The sequence below is a fragment of the Taudactylus pleione genome, unplaced genomic scaffold (assembly GCF_031769625.1).
Source record: "Taudactylus pleione unplaced genomic scaffold, aTauple2 ptg000619l, whole genome shotgun sequence".
In the NCBI taxonomy this organism is placed as follows: domain Eukaryota; kingdom Metazoa; phylum Chordata; class Amphibia; order Anura; family Myobatrachidae; genus Taudactylus; species Taudactylus pleione.
In genome coordinates this window covers 193,221-210,915 of record NW_028285021.1, presented here as the reverse complement: position 1 = coordinate 210,915, position 17,695 = coordinate 193,221, and the positions used below count along the sequence as shown (strand labels likewise).

Genomic DNA, 17,695 nt, shown 5'->3' with positions numbered 1-17,695 from the left:
CATTTATTTTACTTTAAACGTAACTTATATTTGTGAACTACTACACCATCATGTTGATCCATCACAAACGACAAAAATCATAACATACAAATCTGGCCAATGACATGACGACTACTATAACAGTAATGGTAGATTTTCACTAAATGTGTTCTATGTATGTCTTTAATGAAAAGCATTGTTCATTGAAGTAGATTTCTTAATTGAACTAGTTTATTTTTGACATTTGAGTGTCTGCTTCACTTATGAAGCATTATTTGCAAAAATTCCATTTCCAAGCAAATAATTCCAAACCGACGAGGATGGGATTTGAACACATGGATGCAGAGCACAATGGATTGTGCTCTGCATGCATGGGTTCAAATCCCATCCTTATCGGTTTGGAATTGTTTGCTAGGAAATGGAATTTTTGCAAATAATGTTTTATAAGTGAAGTGAAGTCCATCGCCTTAACCACTCGGCCACCTCGTCTTTCTGGCACAAATAAAGAAGGGTTTTCTGACACCACTTGTCTTGTTTTAAATCAATTATTTATACATTATTGGTTGTGTTCTCATCAATATCACAGGCTTGTTAGCAAGTCCACTTTCAAGTGAGCCTTTGCTTAAAAAACATTTATTTTACTTTAAACGTAACCTATATTTGTGAACTACTACACCATCATGTTGATCCATCACAAACGACAAAAAATCATAACATACACATCTGGCCAATGACATGACTACTCCTATAACAGTAATGGTAGATTTTCACTAAATGTGTTCTATGTATGTCTTTAATGAAAAGCATTGTTCATTGAAGTAGATTTCTTAATTGAATTAGTTTATTTTTGACTTTTGAGTGTCAGCTTCACTTATGAAGCATTATTTGCAAAATTCCATTTCCAAGCAAACAATTCCAAACCGACGAGGATGGGATTTGAACCCATGCGTGCAGAGCACAATGGATTAGCAGTCCATCGCCTTAACCACTCGGCCACCTCGTCTTTCTGGCACAAATAAAGAAGTGTTTTCTGACACCACTTGTCATATTTTAAATCAATTCTTTATACATTGTTGGTTGTGTTCTCAGCAATATCACAGGCTTGTTAGCAATTCCACTTTCAAGTGAGCCTTTGCTTAAAGAACATTTATTTTATTTAAACATAACCTATATTTGTGAACTACTACACCAGCATGTTGATCTATCACAAACGACAAAAAATCATAACATACACAACTGGCCAATGACATGACTTCTACTATAACAGTAATGGTAGATTTTCACTTAATGTGTTCTATGTATGTCTTTAATGAAAAGCATTGTTCATTGAAGAAGATTTCTTAATTGAATTAGTTTATTTTTGACATTTGAGTGTCACTTCACTTATGAAGCATTATTTGTAAAATCCCATTTCCAAGCATACAATTCCAAACCGACAAGGATGGGATTTGAACTCATGCGTGCAGAGCACAATGGATTAGCAGTCCATCGCCTTAACCACTCGGCCACCTCGTCTTTCTGGCACAAAAAAGAAGGGTTTTCGGACAACACTTGTCATATTTTAAATCAATTCTTTATACTTTGTTGGTTGTGTTCTCATCAATATCACAGGCTTGTTAGCAAGTCCACTTTCAAGTGAGCCTTTGCTTAAAGAACATTTAATATACTTGAAATGTAACCTATATTTGTGAACTACTGCCCCATCATGTTGATCCATCACAAATGACAAAAAATCATAACATACACATCTGGCCAATGACATGACTTCTACTATAACAGTAATGGTAGATTTTCACTAAATGTGTGCTATGTATGTCTTTAATGAAAAGCATTGTTCATTGAAGTAGATTTCTTAATTGAATTAGTTTATTTTTGACTTTTGAGTGTGAGCTTCACTTATGAAGCATTATTTGTAAAATTCCATTTCCAAGCATATAATTCCAAACCGACAAGGATGGGATTTGAATCCATGCGTGCAGAGCACAATGGATTAGCAGTTCATCGCCTTAACCACTCGGCCACCTCGTCTTTCTGGCACAAATAAAGAAGGTTTTTCTGACACCACTTGTCATATTTTAAATCAATTCTTTGTACATTGTTGGTTGTGTTCTCAGCAATATCACAGGCTTGTTAGCAATTCCACTTTCAAGTGAGCCTTTGCTTAAGGAACATTTATTTTACTTTAAACATAACCTATATTTGTGAACTACTACACCAGCATGTTGATCCATCACAAATGACAAAAAATCATAACATACACATCTGGCCAATGACATGACTTCTACTATAACAGTAATGGTAGATTTTCACTAAATGTGTGCTATGTATGTCTTTAATGAAAAGCATTGTTCATTGAAGTAGATTTCTTAATTGAATTAGTTTATTTTTGACATTTGAGTGTCACTTCACTTATAAAGCATTATTTGTTAAATTCCATTTCAAAGCATTCAATTCCAAACCGATAAAGATGGGATTTGAATCCATGCGTGCAGAGCACAATGGATTAGCAGTCCATCGCCTTAACCACTCGGCCACCTCGTCTTTCTGGCTCTAATAAAGAAGTGTTTTCTGACACCACTTGTCATATTTTAAATCAATTCTTTATACATTGTTGGTTGTGTTCTCAGCAATATCACAGGCTTGTTAGCAATTCCACTTTCAAGTGAGCCTTTGCTTAAAGAACATTTATTTTATTTAAACATAACCTATATTTGTGAACTACTACACCAGCATGTTGATCTATCACAAACGACAAAAAATCATAACATACACAACTGGCCAATGACATGACTTCTACTATAACAGTAATGGTAGATTTTCACTTAATGTGTTCTATGTATGTCTTTAATGAAAAGCATTGTTCATTGAAGAAGATTTCTTAATTGAATTAGTTTATTTTTGACATTTGAGTGTCACTTCACTTATGAAGCATTATTTGTAAAATCCCATTTCCAAGCATACAATTCCAAACCGACAAGGATGGGATTTGAACTCATGCGTGCAGAGCACAATGGATTAGCAGTCCATCGCCTTAACCACTCGGCCACCTCGTCTTTCTGGCACAAAAAAGAAGGGTTTTCGGACAACACTTGTCATATTTTAAATCAATTCTTTATACTTTGTTGGTTGTGTTCTCATCAATATCACAGGCTTGTTAGCAAGTCCACTTTCAAGTGAGCCTTTGCTTAAAGAACATTTAATATACTTGAAATGTAACCTATATTTGTGAACTACTGCACCATCATGTTGATCCATCACAAATGACAAAAAATCATAACATACACATCTGGCCAATGACATGACTTCTACTATAACAGTAATGGTAGATTTTCACTAAATGTGTGCTATGTATGTCTTTAATGAAAAGCATTGTTCATTGAAGTAGATTTCTTAATTGAATTAGTTTATTTTTGACTTTTGAGTGTGAGCTTCACTTATGAAGCATTATTTGTAAAATTCCATTTCCAAGCATATAATTCCAAACCGACAAGGATGGGATTTGAATCCATGCGTGCAGAGCACAATGGATTAGCAGTTCATCGCCTTAACCACTCGGCCACCTCGTCTTTCTGGCACAAATAAAGAAGGGTTTTCTGACACCACTTGTCATATTTTAAATCAATTCTTTGTACATTGTTGGTTGTGTTCTCAGCAATATCACAGGCTTGTTAGCAATTCCACTTTCAAGTGAGCCTTTGCTTAAGGAACATTTATTTTACTTTAAACATAACATATATTTGTGAACTACTACACCAGCATGTTGATCCATCACAAATGACAAAAAATCATAACATACACATCTGGCCAATGACATGACTTCTACTATAACAGTAATGGTAGATTTTCACTAAATGTGTGCTATGTATGTCTTTAATGAAAAGCATTGTTCATTGAAGTAGATTTCTTAATTGAATTAGTTTATTTTTGACATTTGAGTGTCACTTCACTTATAAAGCATTATTTGTTAAATTCCATTTCAAAGCATTCAATTCCAAACCGATAAAGATGGGATTTGAACCCATGCGTGCAGAGGACAATGGATTAGCAGTCCATCGCCTAAACCACTCGGCCACCTCGTCTTTCTGGCAAATATAAAGAAGTGTTGTCTGACACCACTTGTCATATTTTAAATCATTTCTTTACACATTGTTGGTTGTGTTCTCAGCAATATCACAGGCTTGTTAGTAAGTCCACTTTCAAGTGAGCCTTTGCTTAAAGAACATTTATTTTACTTTAAACGTAACTTATATTTGTGAACTACTACACCATCATGTTGATCCATCACAAACGACAAAAATCATAACATACAAATCTGGCCAATGACATGACGACTACTATAACAGTAATGGTAGATTTTCACTAAATGTGTTCTATGTATGTCTTTAATGAAAAGCATTGTTCATTGAAGTAGATTTCTTAATTGAACTAGTTTATTTTTGACATTTGAGTGTCTGCTTCACTTATGAAGCATTATTTGCAAAAATTCCATTTCCAAGCAAATAATTCCAAACCGACGAGGATGGGATTTGAACACATGGATGCAGAGCACAATGGATTGTGCTCTGCATGCATGGGTTCAAATCCCATCCTTATCGGTTTGGAATTGTTTGCTAGGAAATGGAATTTTTGCAAATAATGTTTTATAAGTGAAGTGAAGTCCATCGCCTTAACCACTCGGCCACCTCGTCTTTCTGGCACAAATAAAGAAGGGTTTTCTGACACCACTTGTCTTGTTTTAAATCAATTATTTATACATTATTGGTTGTGTTCTCATCAATATCACAGGCTTGTTAGCAAGTCCACTTTCAAGTGAGCCTTTGCTTAAAAAACATTTATTTTACTTTAAACGTAACCTATATTTGTGAACTACTACACCATCATGTTGATCCATCACAAACGACAAAAAATCATAACATACACATCTGGCCAATGACATGACTACTCCTATAACAGTAATGGTAGATTTTCACTAAATGTGTTCTATGTATGTCTTTAATGAAAAGCATTGTTCATTGAAGTAGATTTCTTAATTGAATTAGTTTATTTTTGACTTTTGAGTGTCAGCTTCACTTATGAAGCATTATTTGCAAAATTCCATTTCCAAGCAAACAATTCCAAACCGACGAGGATGGGATTTGAACCCATGCGTGCAGAGCACAATGGATTAGCAGTCCATCGCCTTAACCACTCGGCCACCTCGTCTTTCTGGCACAAAAAAGAAGGGTTTTCTGACACCACTTGTCATATTTTAAATCAATTCTTTATGCATTGTTAGTTGTGTTCTTATCAATATCACAGGCTTGTTAGCAAGTCCACTTTCAAGTGAGCCTTTGCTTAAAGAACATTTATTTTACTTGAAATGTAACCTATATTTGTGAACTACTGCACCATCATGTTGATCCATCACAAATGACAAAAAATCATAACATACACATCTGGCCAATGACATGACTTCTACTATAACAGTAATGGTAGATTTTCGCTAAATGTGTGCTATGTATGTCTTTAATGAAAAGCATTGTTCATTGAACTAGATTTCTTAATTGAATTAGTTTATTTTTGACATTTGAGTGTCACTTCACTTATGAAGCATTATTTGTAAAATTTCATTTCCAAGCATATAATTCCAAACCGACAAGGATGGGATTTGAATCCATGCGTGCAGAGCACAATGGATTAGCAGTCCATCGCCTTAACCACTCGGCCACCTCGTCTTTCTGGCACAAATAAAGAAGTGTTTTCTGACACCACTTGTCATATTTTAAATCAATTCTTTATACATTGTTGGTTGTGTTCTCAGCAATATCACAGGCTTGTTAGCAATTCCACTTTCAAGTGAGCCTTTGCTTAAAGAACATTTATTTTATTTAAACATAACCTATATTTGTGAACTACTACACCAGCATGTTGATCTATCACAAACGACAAAAAATCATAACATACACAACTGGCCAATGACATGACTTCTACTATAACAGTAATGGTAGATTTTCACTTAATGTGTTCTATGTATGTCTTTAATGAAAAGCATTGTTCATTGAAGAAGATTTCTTAATTGAATTAGTTTATTTTTGACATTTGAGTGTCACTTCACTTATGAAGCATTATTTGTAAAATCCCATTTCCAAGCATACAATTCCAAACCGACAAGGATGGGATTTGAACTCATGCGTGCAGAGCACAATGGATTAGCAGTCCATCGCCTTAACCACTCGGCCACCTCGTCTTTCTGGCACAAAAAAGAAGGGTTTTCGGACAACACTTGTCATATTTTAAATCAATTCTTTATACTTTGTTGGTTGTGTTCTCATCAATATCACAGGCTTGTTAGCAAGTCCACTTTCAAGTGAGCCTTTGCTTAAAGAACATTTAATATACTTGAAATGTAACCTATATTTGTGAACTACTGCCCCATCATGTTGATCCATCACAAATGACAAAAAATCATAACATACACATCTGGCCAATGACATGACTTCTACTATAACAGTAATGGTAGATTTTCACTAAATGTGTGCTATGTATGTCTTTAATGAAAAGCATTGTTCATTGAAGTAGATTTCTTAATTGAATTAGTTTATTTTTGACTTTTGAGTGTGAGCTTCACTTATGAAGCATTATTTGTAAAATTCCATTTCCAAGCATATAATTCCAAACCGACAAGGATGGGATTTGAATCCATGCGTGCAGAGCACAATGGATTAGCAGTTCATCGCCTTAACCACTCGGCCACCTCGTCTTTCTGGCACAAATAAAGAAGGTTTTTCTGACACCACTTGTCATATTTTAAATCAATTCTTTGTACATTGTTGGTTGTGTTCTCAGCAATATCACAGGCTTGTTAGCAATTCCACTTTCAAGTGAGCCTTTGCTTAAGGAACATTTATTTTACTTTAAACATAACCTATATTTGTGAACTACTACACCAGCATGTTGATCCATCACAAATGACAAAAAATCATAACATACACATCTGGCCAATGACATGACTTCTACTATAACAGTAATGGTAGATTTTCACTAAATGTGTGCTATGTATGTCTTTAATGAAAAGCATTGTTCATTGAAGTAGATTTCTTAATTGAATTAGTTTATTTTTGACATTTGAGTGTCACTTCACTTATAAAGCATTATTTGTTAAATTCCATTTCAAAGCATTCAATTCCAAACCGATAAAGATGGGATTTGAACCCATGCGTGCAGAGGACAATGGATTAGCAGTCCATCGCCTAAACCACTCGGCCACCTCGTCTTTCTGGCAAATATAAAGAAGTGTTGTCTGACACCACTTGTCATATTTTAAATCATTTCTTTACACATTGTTGGTTGTGTTCTCAGCAATATCACAGGCTTGTTAGTAAGTCCACTTTCAAGTGAGCCTTTGCTTAAAGAACATTTATTTTACTTTAAACGTAACTTATATTTGTGAACTACTACACCATCATGTTGATCCATCACAAACGACAAAAATCATAACATACAAATCTGGCCAATGACATGACGACTACTATAACAGTAATGGTAGATTTTCACTAAATGTGTTCTATGTATGTCTTTAATGAAAAGCATTGTTCATTGAAGTAGATTTCTTAATTGAACTAGTTTATTTTTGACATTTGAGTGTCTGCTTCACTTATGAAGCATTATTTGCAAAAATTCCATTTCCAAGCAAATAATTCCAAACCGACGAGGATGGGATTTGAACACATGGATGCAGAGCACAATGGATTGTGCTCTGCATGCATGGGTTCAAATCCCATCCTTATCGGTTTGGAATTGTTTGCTAGGAAATGGAATTTTTGCAAATAATGTTTTATAAGTGAAGTGAAGTCCATCGCCTTAACCACTCGGCCACCTCGTCTTTCTGGCACAAATAAAGAAGGGTTTTCTGACACCACTTGTCTTGTTTTAAATCAATTATTTATACATTATTGGTTGTGTTCTCATCAATATCACAGGCTTGTTAGCAAGTCCACTTTCAAGTGAGCCTTTGCTTAAAAAACATTTATTTTACTTTAAACGTAACCTATATTTGTGAACTACTACACCATCATGTTGATCCATCACAAACGACAAAAAATCATAACATACACATCTGGCCAATGACATGACTACTCCTATAACAGTAATGGTAGATTTTCACTAAATGTGTTCTATGTATGTCTTTAATGAAAAGCATTGTTCATTGAAGTAGATTTCTTAATTGAATTAGTTTATTTTTGACTTTTGAGTGTCAGCTTCACTTATGAAGCATTATTTGCAAAATTCCATTTCCAAGCAAACAATTCCAAACCGACGAGGATGGGATTTGAACCCATGCGTGCAGAGCACAATGGATTAGCAGTCCATCGCCTTAACCACTCGGCCACCTCGTCTTTCTGGCACAAAAAAGAAGGGTTTTCTGACACCACTTGTCATATTTTAAATCAATTCTTTATGCATTGTTAGTTGTGTTCTTATCAATATCACAGGCTTGTTAGCAAGTCCACTTTCAAGTGAGCCTTTGCTTAAAGAACATTTAATATACTTGAAATGTAACCTATATTTGTGAACTACTACACCATCATGTTGATCCATCACAAATGACAAAAAATCATAACATACACATCTGGCCAATGACATGACTTCTACTATAACAGTAATGGTAGATTTTCGCTAAATGTGTGCTATGTATGTCTTTAATGAAAAGCATTGTTCATTGAACTAGATTTCTTAATTGAATTAGTTTATTTTTGACATTTGAGTGTCACTTCACTTATGAAGCATTATTTGTAAAATTTCATTTCCAAGCATATAATTCCAAACCGACAAGGATGGGATTTGAATCCATGCGTGCAGAGCACAATGGATTAGCAGTCCATCGCCTTAACCACTCGGCCACCTCGTCTTTCTGGCACAAATAAAGAAGTGTTTTCTGACACCACTTGTCATATTTTAAATCAATTCTTTATACATTGTTGGTTGTGTTCTCAGCAATATCACAGGCTTGTTAGCAATTCCACTTTCAAGTGAGCCTTTGCTTAAAGAACATTTATTTTATTTAAACATAACCTATATTTGTGAACTACTACACCAGCATGTTGATCTATCACAAACGACAAAAAATCATAACATACACAACTGGCCAATGACATGACTTCTACTATAACAGTAATGGTAGATTTTCACTTAATGTGTTCTATGTATGTCTTTAATGAAAAGCATTGTTCATTGAAGAAGATTTCTTAATTGAATTAGTTTATTTTTGACATTTGAGTGTCACTTCACTTATGAAGCATTATTTGTAAAATCCCATTTCCAAGCATACAATTCCAAACCGACAAGGATGGGATTTGAACTCATGCGTGCAGAGCACAATGGATTAGCAGTCCATCGCCTTAACCACTCGGCCACCTCGTCTTTCTGGCACAAAAAAGAAGGGTTTTCGGACAACACTTGTCATATTTTAAATCAATTCTTTATACTTTGTTGGTTGTGTTCTCATCAATATCACAGGCTTGTTAGCAAGTCCACTTTCAAGTGAGCCTTTGCTTAAAGAACATTTAATATACTTGAAATGTAACCTATATTTGTGAACTACTGCCCCATCATGTTGATCCATCACAAATGACAAAAAATCATAACATACACATCTGGCCAATGACATGACTTCTACTATAACAGTAATTGTAGATTTTCACTAAATGTGTGCTATGTATGTCTTTAATGAAAAGCATTGTTCATTGAAGTAGATTTCTTAATTGAATTAGTTTATTTTTGACTTTTGAGTGTGAGCTTCACTTATGAAGCATTATTTGTAAAATTCCATTTCCAAGCATATAATTCCAAACCGACAAGGATGGGATTTGAATCCATGCGTGCAGAGCACAATGGATTAGCAGTTCATCGCCTTAACCACTCGGCCACCTCGTCTTTCTGGCACAAATAAAGAAGGTTTTTCTGACACCACTTGTCATATTTTAAATCAATTCTTTGTACATTGTTGGTTGTGTTCTCAGCAATATCACAGGCTTGTTAGCAATTCCACTTTCAAGTGAGCCTTTGCTTAAGGAACATTTATTTTACTTTAAACATAACCTATATTTGTGAACTACTACACCAGCATGTTGATCCATCACAAATGACAAAAAATCATAACATACACATCTGGCCAATGACATGACTTCTACTATAACAGTAATGGTAGATTTTCACTAAATGTGTGCTATGTATGTCTTTAATGAAAAGCATTGTTCATTGAAGTAGATTTCTTAATTGAATTAGTTTATTTTTGACATTTGAGTGTCACTTCACTTATAAAGCATTATTTGTTAAATTCCATTTCAAAGCATTCAATTCCAAACCGATAAAGATGGGATTTGAACCCATGCGTGCAGAGGACAATGGATTAGCAGTCCATCGCCTAAACCACTCGGCCACCTCGTCTTTCTGGCAAAAATAAAGAAGTGTTGTCTGACACCACTTGTCATATTTTAAATCATTTCTTTACACATTGTTGGTTGTGTTCTCAGCAATATCACAGGCTTGTTAGTAAGTCCACTTTCAAGTGAGCCTTTGCTTAAAGAACATTTATTTTACTTTAAACGTAACTTATATTTGTGAACTACTACACCATCATGTTGATCCATCACAAACGACAAAAAATCATAACATACAAATCTGGCCAATGACATGACGACTACTATAACAGTAATGGTAGATTTTCACTAAATGTGTTCTATGTATGTCTTTAATGAAAAGCATTGTTCATTGAAGTAGATTTCTTAATTGAACTAGTTTATTTTTGACATTTGAGTGTCTGCTTCACTTATGAAGCATTATTTGCAAAAATTCCATTTCCAAGCAAATAATTCCAAACCGACGAGGATGGGATTTGAACACATGGATGCAGAGCACAATGGATTGTGCTCTGCATGCATGGGTTCAAATCCCATCCTTATCGGTTTGGAATTGTTTGCTAGGAAATGGAATTTTTGCAAATAATGTTTTATAAGTGAAGTGAAGTCCATCGCCTTAACCACTCGGCCACCTCGTCTTTCTGGCACAAATAAAGAAGGGTTTTCTGACACCACTTGTCTTGTTTTAAATCAATTATTTATACATTATTGGTTGTGTTCTCATCAATATCACAGGCTTGTTAGCAAGTCCACTTTCAAGTGAGCCTTTGCTTAAAAAACATTTATTTTACTTTAAACGTAACCTATATTTGTGAACTACTACACCATCATGTTGATCCATCACAAACGACAAAAAATCATAACATACACATCTGGCCAATGACATGACTACTCCTATAACAGTAATGGTAGATTTTCACTAAATGTGTTCTATGTATGTCTTTAATGAAAAGCATTGTTCATTGAAGTAGATTTCTTAATTGAATTAGTTTATTTTTGACTTTTGAGTGTCAGCTTCACTTATGAAGCATTATTTGCAAAATTCCATTTCCAAGCAAACAATTCCAAACCGACGAGGATGGGATTTGATTTTGAACCCATGCGTGCAGAGCACAATGGATTAGCAGTCCATCGCCTTAACCACTCGGCCACCTCGTCTTTCTGGCACAAAAAAGAAGGGTTTTCTGACACCACTTGTCATATTTTAAATCAATTCTTTATGCATTGTTAGTTGTGTTCTTATCAATATCACAGGCTTGTTAGCAAGTCCACTTTCAAGTGAGCCTTTGCTTAAAGAACATTTATTTTACTTGAAATGTAACCTATATTTGTGAACTACTGCACCATCATGTTGATCCATCACAAATGACAAAAAATCATAACATACACATCTGGCCAATGACATGACTTCTACTATAACAGTAATGGTAGATTTTCGCTAAATGTGTGCTATATATGTCTTTAATGAAAAGCATTGTTCATTGAACTAGATTTCTTAATTGAATTAGTTTATTTTTGACATTTGAGTGTCACTTCACTTATGAAGCATTATTTGTAAAATTTAATTTCCAAGCATATAATTCCAAACCGACAAGGATGGGATTTGAATCCATGCGTGCAGAGCACAATGGATTAGCAGTCCATCGCCTTAACCACTCGGCCACCTCGTCTTTCTGGCTCAAATAAAGAAGTGTTTTCTGACACCACTTGTCATATTTTAAATCAATTCTTTATACATTGTTGGTTGTGTTCTCAGCAATATCACAGGCTTGTTAGCAATTCCACTTTCAAGTGAGCCTTTGCTTAAAGAACATTTATTTTATTTAAACATAACCTATATTTGTGAACTACTACACCAGCATGTTGATCTATCACAAACGACAAAAAATCATAACATACACAACTGGCCAATGACATGACTACTACTATAACAGTAATGGTAGATTTTCACTAAATGTGTTCTATGTATGTCTTTAATGAAAAGCATTGTTCATTGAAGTAGATTTCTTAATTGAACTAGTTTATTTTTGACATTTGAGTGTCTGCTTCACTTATGAAGCATTATTTGCAAAAATTCCATTTCCAAGCAAATAATTCCAAACCGACGAGGATGGGATTTGAACCCATGGATGCAGAGCACAATGGATTGTGCTCTGCACGCATGGGTTCAAATCCCATCCTCATCGGTTTGGAATTGTTTGCTAGGAAATGGAATTTTTGCAAATAATGTTTTATAAGTGAAGTGAAGTCCATCGCCTTAACCACTCGGCCACCTCGTCTTTCTGGCACAAATAAAGAAGGGTTTTCTGACACCACTTGTCTTGTTTTAAATCAATTATTTATACATTATTGGTAGTGTTCTCATCAATATCACAGGCTTGTTAGCAAGTCCACTTTCAAGTGAGCCTTTGCTTAAAGAACATTTATTTTACTTTAAACGTAACCTATATTTGTGAACTTCTACACCATCATGTTGATCCATCACAAACGACAAAAAATCATAACATACACATCTGGCCAATGACATGACTACTCCTATAACAGTAATGGTAGTTTTTCCCTAAATGTGTGCTATGAATGTCTTTAATGAAAAGCATTGTTCATTGAAGTAGATTTCTTAATTGAACTAGTATATTTTTGACATTTGAGTGTCAGCTTCACTTAAGAAGCATTATTTGCAAAAATTCCATTTCCAAGCAAACAATTCCAAACCGACGAGGATGGGATTTGAACCCATGCATGGAGAGCACAATGGATTGTGCTCTGCATGCATGGGTTCAAATCCCATCCTCGTTGGTTTGGAATTGTTTGCTTGGAAATGGAATTCTTGCAAATAATGCTTCATATGTGAAGTGAAGTGAAGTTCATCGCCTTAACCACTCGGCCACCTCGTCATTCTGGCACAAATAAAGAAGGGTTTTCTGACACCACTTGTCTTGTTTTAAATCAATTATTTATACATTATTGGTTATGTTCTCATCAATATCACAGGCTTGTTAGCATGTCCACATTCAAGTGAGCCTTTGCTTAAAGAACATTTATTTTACTTGAAATGTAACCTATATTTGTGAACTACTGCACCATCATATTGATCCATCACAATTGACAAAAAAACATAACATAAACATCTGGCCAATGACATGACTACTCCTATAACAGTAATGGTAGATTTTCACGAAATGTGTTCTATGTATGTCTTTAATGAAAAGCATTGTTCATTGAAGTAGATTTCTTAATTGAATTAGTTTATTTTTGACATTTGAGTGTCACTTCACTTATGAAGCATTATTTGTAAAACTCCTTTTCCTAGCATACAATTCCAAACCGACAAGGATGGGATTTGAACCCATGCGTTCAGAGCACAAAGGATTAGCAGACCATCGCCTTAACCACTCGGCCACCTCGTCTTTCTGGCACAAATAAAGAAGGGTTTTCTGACACCACTTGTCATATTTTAAATCAATTCTTTATACATTGTTGGTTGTGTTCTCAGCAATATCACAGGCTTGTTAGCAATTCCACTTTCAAGTGAGCCTTTGCTTAAAGAACATTTATTTTACTTTAAACATAACCTATATTTGTGAACTACTACACCAGCATGTTGAACCATCACAAACGACAAAAAATCATAACATACACATCTGGCCAATGACATGACTTCTACTATAACAGTAATGGTAGATTTTCACTAAATATGTGCTATGTATGTCTTTAATGAAAAGCATTGTTCATTGAAGAAGATTTCTTAATTGAATTAGTTTATTTTTGACATTTGAGTGTCACTTCACTTATGAAGCATTATTTGTTAAATTCCATTTCAAAGCATTCAATTCCAAACCGATAAAGATGGGATTTGAACCCATGCGTGCAGAGCACAATGGATTAGCAGTCCATCGCCTAAACCACTCGGCCACCTCGTCTTTCTGGAACAAATAAAGAAGTGTTGTCTGACACCACTTGTCATATTTTAAATCACTTCTTTACACATTGTTGGTTGTGTTCTCAGCAATATCACAGGCCTGTTAGCAAGTCCACTTTCAAGTGAGCCTTTGCTTAAAGAACATTTATTTTACTTTAAACGTAACTTATATTTGTGAACTACTACACCATCATGTTGATCCATCACAAACGACAAAAAATCATAACATACACATCTGGCCAATGACATGACTACTACTATAACAGTAATGGTAGATTTTCACTAAATGTGTTCTATGTATGTCTTTAATGAAAAGCATTGTTCATTGAAGTAGATTTCTTAATTGAACTAGTTTATTTTTGACATTTGAGTGTCTGCTTCACTTATGAAGCATTATTTGCAAAAATTCCATTTCCAAGCAAATAATTCCAAACCGACGAGGATGGGATTTGAACCCATGGATGCAGAGCACAATGTATAGTGCTCTGCACGCATGGGTTCAAATCCCATCCTCATCGGTTTGGAATTGTTTGCTAGGAAATTGAATTTTTGCAAATAATGTTTCATAAGTGAAGTGAAGTCCATCGCCTTAACCACTCGGCCACCTCGTCTTTCTGGCACAAATAAAGAAGGGTTTTCTGACACTACTTGTCTTGTTTTAAATCAATTATTTATACATTATTGGTTGTGTTCTCATCAATATCACAGGCTTGTTAGCAAGTCCACTTTCAAGTGAGCCTTTGCTTAAAGAACATTTATTTTACTTTAAACGTAACCTATATTTGTGAACTACTACACCATCATGTTGATCCATCACAAACGACAAAAAATCATAACATACACATCTGGCCAATGACATGGCTACTCCTATAACAGTAATGGTAGATTTTCACTAAATGTGTGCTATGTATGTCTTTAATGAAAAGCATTGTTCATTGAACTAGATTTCTTAATTGAATTAGTTTATTTTTGACATTTCAGTGTCACTTCACTTATGAAGCATTATTTGTAAAATTCCATTTCCAAGCATATAATTCCAAACCGACAAGGATGGGATTTGAATCCATGCGTGCAGAGCACAATGGATTAGCAGTCCATCGCCTTAACCACTCGGCCACCTCGTCTTTCTGGCACAAATAAAGAAGGGTTTTCTGACACTACTTGTCATATTTTAAATCAATTCTTTATACATTGTTGGTTGTGTTCTCAGCAATATCACAGGCTTGTTAGCAATTCCACTTTCAAGTGAGCCTTTGCTTAAAGAACATTTATTTTACTTTAAACATAACCTATATTTGTGAACTACTACACCATCATGTTGATCCATCACAAATGACAAAAAATCATAACTTACACATTTGGCCAATGACATGACTTCTACTATAACAGTAATGGTAGTTTTTCCCTAAATGTGTGCTATGAATGTCTTTAATGAAAAGCATTGTTCATTGAAGTAGATTTCTTAATTGAACTAGTATATTTTTGACATTTGAGTGTCAGCTTCACTTAAGAAGCATTATTTGCAAAAATTCCATTTCCAAGCAAACAATTCCAAACCGATGAGGATGGGATTTGAACCCATGCATGGAGAGCACAATGGATTGTGCTCTGCATGCATGGGTTCAAATCCCATCCTCATTGGTTTGGAATTGTTTGCTTGGAAATGGAATTTTTGCAAATAATGCTTCATATGTGAAGTGAAGTGAAGTTCATTGCCTTAACCACTCGGACACCTCGTCATTCTGGCACAAATAAAGAAGGGTTTTCTGACACCACTTGTCTTGTTTTAAATCAATTCTTTATACATTATTGGTTGTGTTCTCATCAATATCACAGGCTTGTTAGCATGTCCACATTCAAGTGAGCCTTTGCTTAAAGAACATTTATTTTACGTTAGACATAACCTATATTTGTGAACACCATCATGTTGATTCATCACACACGACAAAAAATCATAACACCTTTGGCCAATGACATGACTTCTACTATAACAGTAATGGTAGATTTTCACTAAATGTGTGCTATGTATGTCTTTAATGAAAAGCATTGTTCATTGAAGTAGATTTCTTAATTGAATTAGTTTATTTTTGACTTTTGAGTGTGAGCTTCACTTATGAAGCATTATTTGCAAAATTCCATTTCCAAGCAAACAATTCCCAACCGACGAGGATGGGATTTGAACCCATGCGTGCAGAGCACAATGGATTAGCAGTCCATCGCCTTAACCACTCGGCCACCTCGTCTTTCTGGCACAAATCAAGAAGGGTTTTCTGACACCACTTGTCATATTTTAAATCAATTCTTTATACATTGTTGGTTGTGTTCTCAGCAATATCACAGGCTTGTTAGCAATTCCACTTTCAAGTGAGCCTTTGCTTAAATAACATTTATTTTACTTTAAACATAACCTATATTTGTGAACTACTACACCATCATGTTGATCCATCACAAATGAGAAAAAATCATAACTTACACATTTGGCCAATGACATGACTTCTACTATAACAGTAATGGTAGTTTTTCCCTAAATGTGTGCTATGAATGTCTTTAATGAAAAGCCATGTTCATTGAAGTAGATTTCTTAATTGAACTAGTATATTTTTGACATTTGAGTGTCAGCTTCACTTAAGAAGCATTATTTGCAAAAATTCTATTTCCAAGCAAACAATTCCAAACCGACGAGGATGGGATTTGAACCCATGCATGGAGAGCACAATGGATTGTGCTCTACATGCATGGGTTCAAATTTGTGTCATTCTGGCACAAATAAAGAAGGGTTTTCTGACACCACTTGTCTTGTTTTAAATCAATTCTTTATACATTATTGGTTGTGTTCTCATCAATATCACAGGCTTGTTAGCATGTCCACTTTCAAGTGAGCCTTTGCTTAAATAACATTTATTTTACTTTAAACATAACCTATATTTGTGAACTACTACACCATCATGTTGATCCATCACAAATGACAAAAAATCATAACTTACACATTTGGCCAATGACATGACTTCTACTATAACAGTAATGGTAGTTTTTCCCTAAATGTGTGCTATGAATGTCTTTAATGAAAAGCATTGTTCATTGAAGTAGATATCTTAATTGAACTAGTATATTTTTGACATTTGAGTGTCAGCTTCACTTAAGAAGCATTATTTGCAAAAATTCCATTTCCAAGCAAACAATTCCAAACCGACGAGGATGGGATTTGAACCCATGCATGGAGAGCACAATGGATTGTGCTCTGCATGCATGGGTTCAAATTTGTGTCATTCTGGCACAAATAAAGAAGGGTTTTCTGACACCACTTGTCTTGTTTTAAATCAATTCTTTATACATTATTGGTTGTGTTCTCATCAATATCACAGGCTTGTTAGCATGTCCACATTCAAGTGAGCCATTGCTT

The 17,695-nt window shown here is 34.8% G+C and overlaps 9 non-coding genes across 9 annotated transcripts; all 9 read right to left on the bottom strand.

Moving 5' to 3' along the window:
• Nucleotides 1–900: 900 nt before the first annotated feature.
• Nucleotides 901–982, bottom strand: TRNAS-GCU (transfer RNA serine (anticodon GCU)). The gene has a single exon. It is a non-coding gene; the product is annotated as a tRNA-Ser (tRNA).
• A 430-nt stretch (nucleotides 983–1,412) lies between these two features.
• On the bottom strand, nucleotides 1,413–1,494 carry TRNAS-GCU (transfer RNA serine (anticodon GCU)). The gene has a single exon. It is a non-coding gene; the product is annotated as a tRNA-Ser (tRNA).
• Nucleotides 1,495–2,950: 1,456 nt separating this feature from the next.
• On the bottom strand, nucleotides 2,951–3,032 carry TRNAS-GCU (transfer RNA serine (anticodon GCU)). Its single transcript has one exon. It is a non-coding gene; the product is annotated as a tRNA-Ser (tRNA).
• Nucleotides 3,033–5,099: 2,067 nt separating this feature from the next.
• Nucleotides 5,100–5,181, bottom strand: TRNAS-GCU (transfer RNA serine (anticodon GCU)). The gene has a single exon. It is a non-coding gene; the product is annotated as a tRNA-Ser (tRNA).
• Nucleotides 5,182–6,123: 942 nt separating this feature from the next.
• Nucleotides 6,124–6,205, bottom strand: TRNAS-GCU (transfer RNA serine (anticodon GCU)). Its single transcript has one exon. It is a non-coding gene; the product is annotated as a tRNA-Ser (tRNA).
• Nucleotides 6,206–8,272: 2,067 nt separating this feature from the next.
• Nucleotides 8,273–8,354, bottom strand: TRNAS-GCU (transfer RNA serine (anticodon GCU)). The gene has a single exon. It is a non-coding gene; the product is annotated as a tRNA-Ser (tRNA).
• Nucleotides 8,355–9,296: 942 nt separating this feature from the next.
• TRNAS-GCU (transfer RNA serine (anticodon GCU)) lies at nucleotides 9,297–9,378 on the bottom strand. The gene has a single exon. It is a non-coding gene; the product is annotated as a tRNA-Ser (tRNA).
• A 2,068-nt stretch (nucleotides 9,379–11,446) lies between these two features.
• TRNAS-GCU (transfer RNA serine (anticodon GCU)) lies at nucleotides 11,447–11,534 on the bottom strand. The gene has a single exon. It is a non-coding gene; the product is annotated as a tRNA-Ser (tRNA).
• Nucleotides 11,535–16,456: 4,922 nt separating this feature from the next.
• Nucleotides 16,457–16,538, bottom strand: TRNAS-GCU (transfer RNA serine (anticodon GCU)). Its single transcript has one exon. It is a non-coding gene; the product is annotated as a tRNA-Ser (tRNA).
• Between the last annotated feature and the right edge of the window lie 1,157 nt (nucleotides 16,539–17,695).